The 10016-nt window shown below is 42.0% G+C and overlaps 1 non-coding gene across 1 annotated transcript; it reads right to left on the bottom strand.

Moving 5' to 3' along the window:
* Nucleotides 1-2078: 2078 nt before the first annotated feature.
* On the bottom strand, nucleotides 2079-2184 carry LOC133285313 (small nucleolar RNA R71). The gene has a single exon (XR_009747987.1). It is a non-coding gene; the product is annotated as a small nucleolar RNA R71 (small nucleolar RNA).
* Between the last annotated feature and the right edge of the window lie 7832 nt (nucleotides 2185-10016).

The following is a 10016-nucleotide window of genomic DNA, read 5'->3' as shown; positions in this document are numbered from 1 at the left end:
TCGTTTTTGTTAGTTCTTGCTTTCTGCACAATTTTTATTTTCTTTTAATTTCTATTTTGTAATGAGATTCTGGTTCATCTCATGAACTCGATACATGCATTTACAGCACTGAGATTGCCGGTTGTTAGGCCAGTGCTGTAATTTAGTTTTTAGAATTTTTTTTATTTTGTTAATTATGTAGTTCTCTGTTACTGTTTGTAAGCTTCATCCATATGGATAGTGGCTAACTTTTTAGAGGTTGGGTTTAGGTGATACCCAAACCTCAGTGCTTGTCAAATATTTGATTTCCTGGTTTTAATTTTTATATCTCAGTTGTTTAATGTTTTTTTTTTATGTTTAAAAATTATCTGCATTTTGGCCAAATGTCAGAAGTTTGGTTAGGATTTAGTTGTTGAGAAACAACTAATTCTGGATTCTGCATTAGACACATGGACTTAGATGAGAAATCATCTAAGGGATCTCAATTCAGAAATGAATGAGTCCTCATGTAATATTGGACCTGAGTCTCAAGAGTCCTAATCCCACTTGGCATAGAGATATGGAAGTGGGCAACTTTGGGATAAAATAATTTTTAAGAGATTAAAAATTAACAATACAGTCCTGTTAACTGAGAATCTTAGGATGAGCTTTTTGTTAATCAAATTATTTTTCAAGCACTGTGGGGAAGGAGAGCCAAAAACTCAACCCACCTTTTTTAAACCTCTTTATCAATTCAGATTTTCCAATTTCCTTTGTTATTTCATATTTCCATCTCTATTCTGTTTTCAAAATTTTTGTCACATCTTTCATTTAAGTTGCTTCATTCTTCATTCGTATTTTATAACTTAGGAAAGTAATTCAGAAAATTTTAAAAGAAAAGTGAACAGTAGTGTTTTAGGTCCATTTTAGAATATTTTTTACTTTACAATTTTATTTCTTCTATTTTCAAATAGTAACTCAGTTTTAAGAAATTACAAATTTTAGTCATTTCAAAACGCCAACGATCCTTGTGGGAACGATAACTGGGACTTATAACAGCCCTATATTACTTGTTGTCGCGTATACTTGCGCGCATTACTTGCACAACTGTTAGCAAGGCAACAAGTTTTTGGCGCCGTTGCCGGGGATCGAGGCGTATATGATCAGATTTCTGTGTGATTGCTATTCTTGAACTGCTTCTGTTTGCTATTTTTAGTGTAGCTCATTTGAATTCTGTTTCAGTTTGTTTAGTTATTAGTTCTATAGTATCTTGAATATTGGTAGTTTAAAATCTGTTCTGTTCATATTCTGTTTATTGTATGTCATTTAATTTTTTTTTAGTTTCTTTTTTATTTTAATTATTAGTTCCACCCTGTGTGAGGGTGAGTTGTTACTGCCTTATAAAGCCGTCAGGCTGTGAACTGTCTTGGGACTTTTCTGCTTGCAGGTTCTTGTGTGTTTATTTTTTTGTTTGTTCTGCATAAAAGTTGGTTAGTAATCTAGGTGTTTTAGCTAAGTCAGGTTTACCTGTTTTAGTTAAAAGGGGTGCATGAGTGCAACTCCACACCCGTTCATATATTCAATTGACCCTGAACCTGAGAGGACATTTAGAGTTAGGAGAAGAGCCCAGAAAGCACATAGGCAAATTCCACTTCTAGAAATTGAAGAAATGGAGGATTTAGGAAGTGTAAATGGGAATGATGGGGTAGGAGGACCTGCAAGGATAAGGGAACCACCTGTCATAAATGATAATGATAGGTCCATGATGGACTTCATCATACCTGTGTTGGATGAGTTAGATCCAAGCATCGCCCAACCTGTGAATGGAGTGCCCTTCAAATTAGAACCGGTGATGTTCACCATGCTTCAAAACATGGGGCAGTTTCATGGGTTGTTGATGGAAGACCCACACAAGCACCTTAGAAATTTCATAGAAGTGGCCAACACTTTTAGGAATCCTAACATCTCGGATGATGTGTTAAGATTGAAGCTCTTCCCTCATTCACTGGCTGACAAAGCCAAAGAATGGTTGAACTCCCTTCCATCCAACTCTATAACCAATTGGCACACCCTTGCTGAGAAATTCATTATGAAATTTTTTCCCTCTAATAAGATAGTGCAAACTAGAGGTGATATTGCTAACTTCATGCAGAGGGATGGAGAGACACTAGTGGATGTGTGGGAGAGGTACAAGAACCTTCTTAAGCAATGCCCAAATCATGGTTTGCCCTCTTGGGCAGTGTTACAAACCCTGTACAATGGCCTAAATACTCAAAACAGGGCCTTGGCAGATTCTGCTGCTAATGGCATGTTTATGACTATGTCCTTTAACCAAGCCCATGAGTTGTTAGAACAAATGACTCAAAATTATGCCCAATGGCCTGAAGAGAGAAATCAGCCAAGGAGAGTGGCTGGTTTACATGAGATAGACCCTGTAACAGCTCTTTCAGCCAAGTTTGATGCACTGTCCAATTTAGTGAGAACCCAAGGACAAACCATTGAGGCAAGATTATCCCAATCCCAAGTTCCTGCACCTCAAATACCTGTGACCCAACCTCAAGTTAATGCAATAAACACAAGTGTAACTTGTGTTTGCTGTGGTGGGCCCCATTTGTATGATAGCTGCCCATCCAACCCAGAATCTGTGTTTTATGTGGGAAACCAAAATAGAAACCAAAATATTTTTCCCAATAACTTTAACCAGGGATGGAGGCAGAACCAACAGCCTCAATATTTTCAAGGGCAGGGGCAGCAAGCTGGTCCTTCTAATGCCCAAACAAAAATACCTTTTCCTACCCAGAATTACCAACAAACTTCAAGGCAGCAAGCTGTTGTTCAACCTAGTGAGATGCCTATTGCTCCATCCTCTTCTTTAGAAGCTTTGTTAAGGGAATATTTGGTTAAGAATGAGACCAAGCAAAACAGCTTGGAAGCTGTTGTGCAAAGTATTCCAGCATCCCTGAGGAACATAGAATCCCAACTAGGCCATTTAGCAAACACTATGAATACCAGACCTCCTGGTACCTTGCCTAGTAACACTGAAGAGCCTAGGAGAAATAAAGAGCAATGCAATATGATAGAGCTTAGAAATGGCAGATCTGTAAATCAGCCAGAAGCTGTGGTTAGACCTTCCACATTAAAAAAAAAGAAGGGGAGAACATGCAGAAAGAAAAGGATGCAAATTCTGAACCTGTTCAGAATTCTGTTGTTCATAATAGCCCCCAAGGGGTTGTGCACAATAACTCTTTACCCATTTTGGTCGAATCAGACACTCAGCCCTCTATAGATGAGCCTTTAGGGAATAATTCCATTGAAAAACCCACTCAAAAGGGTTTGACCCCTAAGCCAAATAGTGAGACACCTGCTGCTTCAAAAAGACCTCCACCACCCTTTCCTCAAAGGTTGCAAAAGCAGAAGCAAGATAATCAGTTTAGGAAATTTCTAGACCTCCTAAAACAGTTGCATGTCAACATTCCATTTGTTGATGCATTGGAACAAATGCCCTCTTATGTAAAGTTCATGAAAGAAATTCTTTCAAGAAAAAGGAGGCTAGAAGAGTTTGAGACTGTTGCTCTTACACAAGAGAGCAGTCAATATCTTCTTAGTAAGATACCTCCTAAACTAGGAGACCCAGGAAGTTTTACAATCCCTTGTACCATAGGAGACCACTACATAGGCAGAGCATTGTGTGATTTAGGTGCTAGTATCAACTTAATGCCTTTGAGTGTGTACAAAAAGCTGAAAGTAGGAGAGCCTAATCCCACCACTGTCACATTACAGTTGGCTGATAGGTCTCTAGTTTATCCGGAAGGGAAAGTAGAGAATGTTTTGGTGAAAGTAGATAAATTCATTCTACCTGCTGATTTTATAATTTTAGACTATGAGGAAGACAGAGAGGTTCCAATTATTTTGGGAAGGGCTTTCTTAGCCACTGGTGGGGCTGTCATAGATGTTAAGGAGGGTGAGTTGGTCATGAATGTGAATGGGGAACAAGTAAAATTTAATATTTTAAAAGCCATGAAATACCCAAGAGACATTGAGGAATGTTCTAGACTAGATATCATTGACTGTGTAGTCAAAGATAAATTTTTGCATGAGTCCTCATTAGACCCTTTACAAAATTCTGGTTTTGAGGGTCTAGAAATCAGTCAAACTGATTCTGAGGAAGTAGTTAAGTGGCTGAATTCTAAAACTGATGTGGTTTGGAAAAATAAAAATTTTGAGTCATTAGAATTGGCCAAGAGAGGGTTAAAAATTCCCAAATCTTCAATTGAAGAGCCCCCTGTGTTAGAACTCAAGCCTCTGCCTAATCATCTTAGGTATGCTTACCTAGGAGAAAAAGATACCTTGCCTGTCATAGTGTCCAATCTGCTCACTGTGCTAGAGGAAGAACAGTTGCTGACTGTTTTAAAAAAATTTAAGAGGGCTATAGGTTGGTCTTTAGCAGACATAAAAGGTATTAGCCCTTCTTATTGCACACATAAAATTCTGTTGACTGACCCAACCAGCAGCTCTAGGGAGCAGCAAAGGAGATTGAACCCAATCATGAAAGAGGTAGTCAATCATTTTCTTTGACTCTGGGGCTACGCATTCTTTTGTTGCAACCCCGATTGTTGTGGGGCTTGAGTTGCCTATTGATGTGTTTTCTCACCGTTGAGGGTTACCACCGCCACCGGAGAGAAGTTGTAATGCGACCACTGTTCATCGTGATGTAGCGTTCAGTAGGAGGGCCGTGAGTTCTCTGTAGATCTGATGGGATTTCCGATGGCCAACTTGGAGGTTATTCTGGGCATGGATTGGCTGTCCAGAAATTGTGTGTTGATTGACTGTTGTGCCAACCGTGTGGTGATGTCTCCGTGTGATTCCACAGCTAGTTAGACCGCCGTAAAATTCGGTCCTAAGACTGGGGGAGCCAGGGCATATGGTTATGTCATGTTGGGAGGTTTTGTGAGTGGGACACAAGAGGATATCACTGGCATTCCTGTGGTGAGGGAATTCCTCGAGGTGTTCCTGAGGAGATTCCTAGTTTCCGCCACGAGGGAGATGAGTTCTCCGTTGATATGTTGCCTGGTGTGGGGCCGATTTCTTTAGCTCCATACCGGATGTGACACCGGAGTTGGCAGAGTAGAAGAAAGAAGCATATAGAGTATTTCAGCGAAAAATTTCATTAGACCGAGTGTGCTCTTCTTGGGGAGCACCGGTTATCTTTGTGAAGAAGAAGGACGGGACAATGCGATTGTGCACCAAACTAGGCAGCTGAACAAGGTGACGGTCAAAAAGTTTGGGTCTCCAAGCTTCGGATTGATGATCATAGCTTGAGGTGCTAGGTACTCAAAGATGATCTACTCATCAAACTCCTCAAGAATTTAAAATAACCGGAAGATACGCCGAAGCATCATCAAAGAAATAAATCATGGATCTTGTGGTGATACAAATTAAACTAACAAAATAGGCCTAGGCTGTGTACATGGTAAGTAAAGGATTTTGGACGTATTTAATCAGCTATAAATCGTATATAACCTCCGTATATATATCTGGTAATGTTATCATAATATCGTATTAAGCTGCGCTTAATTAAAAATGCGGAATTACTTTTTCTTTTCAATTATGATGCCATTAACATTACCAACTTACTTAATAATCAATTAATAAAACATCGCCTGTATGTAATTGCAATAAAACAGCTAACTGAAATACCTAATAACATATATAATATAAGTGTTGCTCTATTCACGGAACTACAACAACGTAGACCGGACCATCTAACAGTTTATACAACTCCAAACTAAAAGTACTGACAGAAAGTGTCATGGACAATCCCCATGCTCACTCAAATAAGGCAACATGCCCAACATCAGTCTCAACAACAACATATAATAATAGCGGAAACATAAACAGCATCCAAATCCAGTCATGCTAACATATAAGCAGAAAACAACATAATCAGCTAAGCTCCGGCCTCCTGCCGCGAGGCATCAGTACCCATACTACCTGATCCTGAAATAAGCATTCCCCAAAAGTGGGGTAAGATCTCTAATCTAGAAATCTCAGTAAGTCAGTGAGTCCTCAAGGATCTTCCACCCCAAGCTCACTTACATGTGCAATATAAGTTCAAAAACCGTTTATCATTTATCATTTCTAAAACAATGCAATGCAGCAGATAATCATGCCATGTGTGTTAATACTAATCTACTGGCCAGAGACAGTGCAGGTATACGTCTATCACCTACACACCGTGCAAGTACCACTAGCATTCACCCCGATACACCGTCTTGTATGGCGCTACATACTCAGGCTTCCCGTCAAGATGAAACAACACATGCATATTAAAAGCCATTACATGAAAAGTTGGAATCAACGTCTTTCAAAATATACCGAAAGACGTATTTGACGTCGTGCATAAACCGTGTGCCGTGGGACATGGTGGAGACCACAACATGGCTAACACAGAAACACAAAGCTTCCTTTTGCAAGCTAACTCCAAAAGCCAAGAGTGGACAGACTCAAAGTCCAAACCCGACGAATTCACAATCTATTATCAACCAATAGTCGACGACCCGCACCACAAGCATACAATCTAAGACAACGCATTTAGCTACGTTTTACGTCTGAGGCTTCCGTCCAAGCCATAAGTCCTTAATCACTTAATTCTGACTTAGTTCATTAATTACAGAAGTTCAACTTCATAGGCTCTTAGGGTCCACAAACCCCCGATAGCCTACTGTACACACAGCACAGCTACTGTTCTACGAAATCCCAGAATATCCGGATATTCATCGAGCACGTATCCGGATATGCAATATCCGGATATCCAAGTGCCGTATCCGGATACTCAAAACCCGTATCCGATATCACATATCCGGATATTCGTCGGGCACAATATCCGGATATTTCACGACAGAATGCAAAAAATGCATTTCGTGAAGATATCCTTTCAAGGTTCCAATTTTAACACTTAATTAGATTTAAAGCATGCATCTTTATGCGTTAAGATTAACCAAGATTGGTTACTCTCGTAACCACTTAAAACATGCAAAGATCACACCTTTAACCCATCAAAACATAAGCTCAAGGTAGGTGCGACTTCACCAAAGCTCAAAACAGAGGTTGGAGGTGCTCTTGGGGGGCTCAGCAACTAGCTCCAAAACTCTAGCTTGGAGGAGTGCACGAAAATGCACAACAAGGTAGCTCACTGCTTCCCCAAAGATGCCCACTTGGTGCTTCGACAAGACCAAGAAAAAAACCTCTACACTCCAACCTACTATCTCAAGCCCCTGGCAGAACCAAACAGACCAACACTCAAGAGACCAACAGAGCGGATCTAAAAGTTCCTGCACTGACCTAGAGCAGAATCTTAGAAAGAGACAGCATCAAAGGTGATAACTTGGCCAAGAAATGAAGGGAAGAGCAATGGAGCACTATTCTGGGTCAGCCTTCCCACCAACACTAACGCACTGGAAATTCTGTTTTTCTAGGGCTATGTACCTTAAAATGGGTATTTATAGCCCAAGCCACTTAAACACACAGTATTAACTTTTAATTGCTAGCTAGCATTTTAATCCCGTTCGGTATGAAACTTAATAATCTAAGATTTATCATATTTTTCTTATAATTTTCTGAGCACTTTTCCAGTCCACGCTTTCCAAGCCAGTACCGATTTCAGCACCAGTTCTCATTATCTGGACTTGAAACTCGTTTTACAAGTCCTACATATTATTCTAGTAATTATCATGCACTTACATTAATTTTCTGGGATACTTTTCGGCACGCATTTATACCGACTAGCAGAATCGGTATCTGCACTTCTTGCGGAAACGCGAACTTCAGCATTCTTAATCACTTATTACGATTATTAAGCCTCATAAATAATTATTAGGGTCAATTATGGAATCATTTCTTATTTTGCATAATTAATTAATTACCAATAGCTTAATTAACGGTGCAGGGTTCTTACATTCACCCCACCTTTTTAGGATTTGACCTCAAAATCGAAGACATCTGGTCGAAACTCGGGGTGCTGCCGGAGAAGCTCGTGACTCTCGCTCCGAAGTACACTCCTCAGGGAGTTCACTCCGATCCACTACATAAGGATCGGAATGATCTTGCTCCTCGCTGCTTCTGGCCACGATCGAGAATCTTTAGTGGTCCCCTGCGGAATGTTCAAGTTCTCCCGAACTTCCACGTCGTTCGGTTGCACCACGTGCGAAGGGTCCGCTATGTCCTCCGAAGCTGAGACACGTGAAACACGTCGTGGATGTTGGCCATGTTCGGAGGCAAGGCAAGCCGGTAGGCAACAGGTCCTACTCTACCAAGAATCTGGTATGGCCCAATAAAGCGCGGGCTCAGCTTCCTCACTCCGAGTGCCCGTCCAACACCGGTGACAGGTGAAAGTCTCACAAACACGTGCTCACCCTCACTGAACTCCAGTGGTCGATGCTTGACATCGTAGTAGCTCTTCTGACGATTCTGCGCCTGCTTCAGCTTTTCCCTGATCATCTGGATCTGCAGGGTGGTATCTTGGATAAAGTCCAAGCCAAACAACTCACGATCCCCAACCTCATACCAGCAGGTAGGTGTACGACACCTCCTACCGTAGAGCTCCTCGTAGGGTGCCATGCCCAGGCTAGCATGGAAACTGTTGTTATACGAAAACTCCACCAATGGAAGGTACCTATCCCACGCCCAGCCCTGCTCCAACGTGCAAGCCCGCAACATGTCCTCCAAGGTTTGGATAGTCCGCTCCGTCTGTCCATCAGTCTAAGGGTGATAGGCTGTACTCAGTCTCAACTGCGTACCAAAAGCTCCCTACAGCGCCTCCCAGAACCGAGATGTGAACTTCGGGTCCCTATCACTAATGAGATACTCACAGGCACCCCGTGAAGCCTCAAATCTCGCCGAACAGTCCAATTCTCACCTGCTCTGTAGAGAAACTCACCTTCACTGGAAGAAAATGGGAAGACTTCGTCCGCTGTTCCACAATGACCCAGTATCAGTCACAGCAAACCTGAGTCTTCGGCAAACCCACAACGAAGTCCATGGAAATGCTCTGCCGTCCACTCTGGAATCTCCGAAGAGGCTGAAGTACCAGACGGCTTCTGGTGTTCAATCTTAACTTTCTGGCAAACCAAACACTTGGACACAAAGATGGCAACATATTTCTTCATGCCCGGCCACCAGAAGTTCTTCTTCAAGTCTTGATACATCTTAGTAGCACCAGGGTGGATAGAAAACTGACCCTAATGGCCTTCTGCCATAACCTCTTCTGTCAACGGACCTCGAGGAGCCCGGATGACTACCGCTGGAACAAAAGCAATCCATCATCATTCCAAGACACACCGTCTTGGTTCTTCCTCATGATCCAGACACTCTCTGAACTTGTGCCTGTTTAATCTTTTCTAACAGCTCGTTGACGCGACATTTCTCAGATGCTCCAACCCGAGAAGTACGCTCGCGCACGGAGCAGTAGCTGCCAAGTGAGGAAGCTCGACCATCGAAGTTACCAGTACAACCTGGATAACTACTGGATTTCCGACTCAAAGCATCGGCTACCACATTGGCCTTGCCAGGATGATACCTAAGCCTGAAGTCCGTATAAGTCCTTATCAAACTCCATCCATCTCCTGCTCCCTAATGTTCAAATTCTTCTGGTCGAAACAGGTACTTCAAACTCTTGTGGTCACTCAACACCAAGACCTCAAACCAAAAAGATAATGCCTCCAAATCTTGAAAGCAAACACAATCGCAACAAACTCCGGTCGCTGGTTCAGGTAGTTCTACTGATGAGGCTTCGACTGCCTCGAAGCAAAAGCAACAACTTCTACCCCAGACTGCATCGGCGTACAGCCCAGCCCACTTTCCAGAAGCATCACAGATAAAGCTTCAAACTGCTCCTCAGGATCAGGAAGGATCAACACAGGGTCGAGGAGTTCGATCTTACCTTCAACTCCTGGAAGCACGCCTCGCGAACCGTAGAGTCCCGCACAATGCAGTTCTTCCTTCGGGTAAGGCAGTCAAAGGGAGAACCGTCATCAAAAACCCTGAGATGAATCTCCGATAGT

This window comes from Gastrolobium bilobum, unplaced genomic scaffold (assembly GCF_033153095.1).
Source record: "Gastrolobium bilobum isolate Gb01-03AN ecotype WA unplaced genomic scaffold, APGP_CSIRO_Gbil_v1 utg2703, whole genome shotgun sequence".
Lineage (NCBI taxonomy): Eukaryota > Viridiplantae > Streptophyta > Magnoliopsida > Fabales > Fabaceae > Gastrolobium > Gastrolobium bilobum.
The sequence above is the reverse complement of the archived record's forward strand: the minus strand, read 5'-3'. Positions and strand labels throughout refer to the sequence as shown.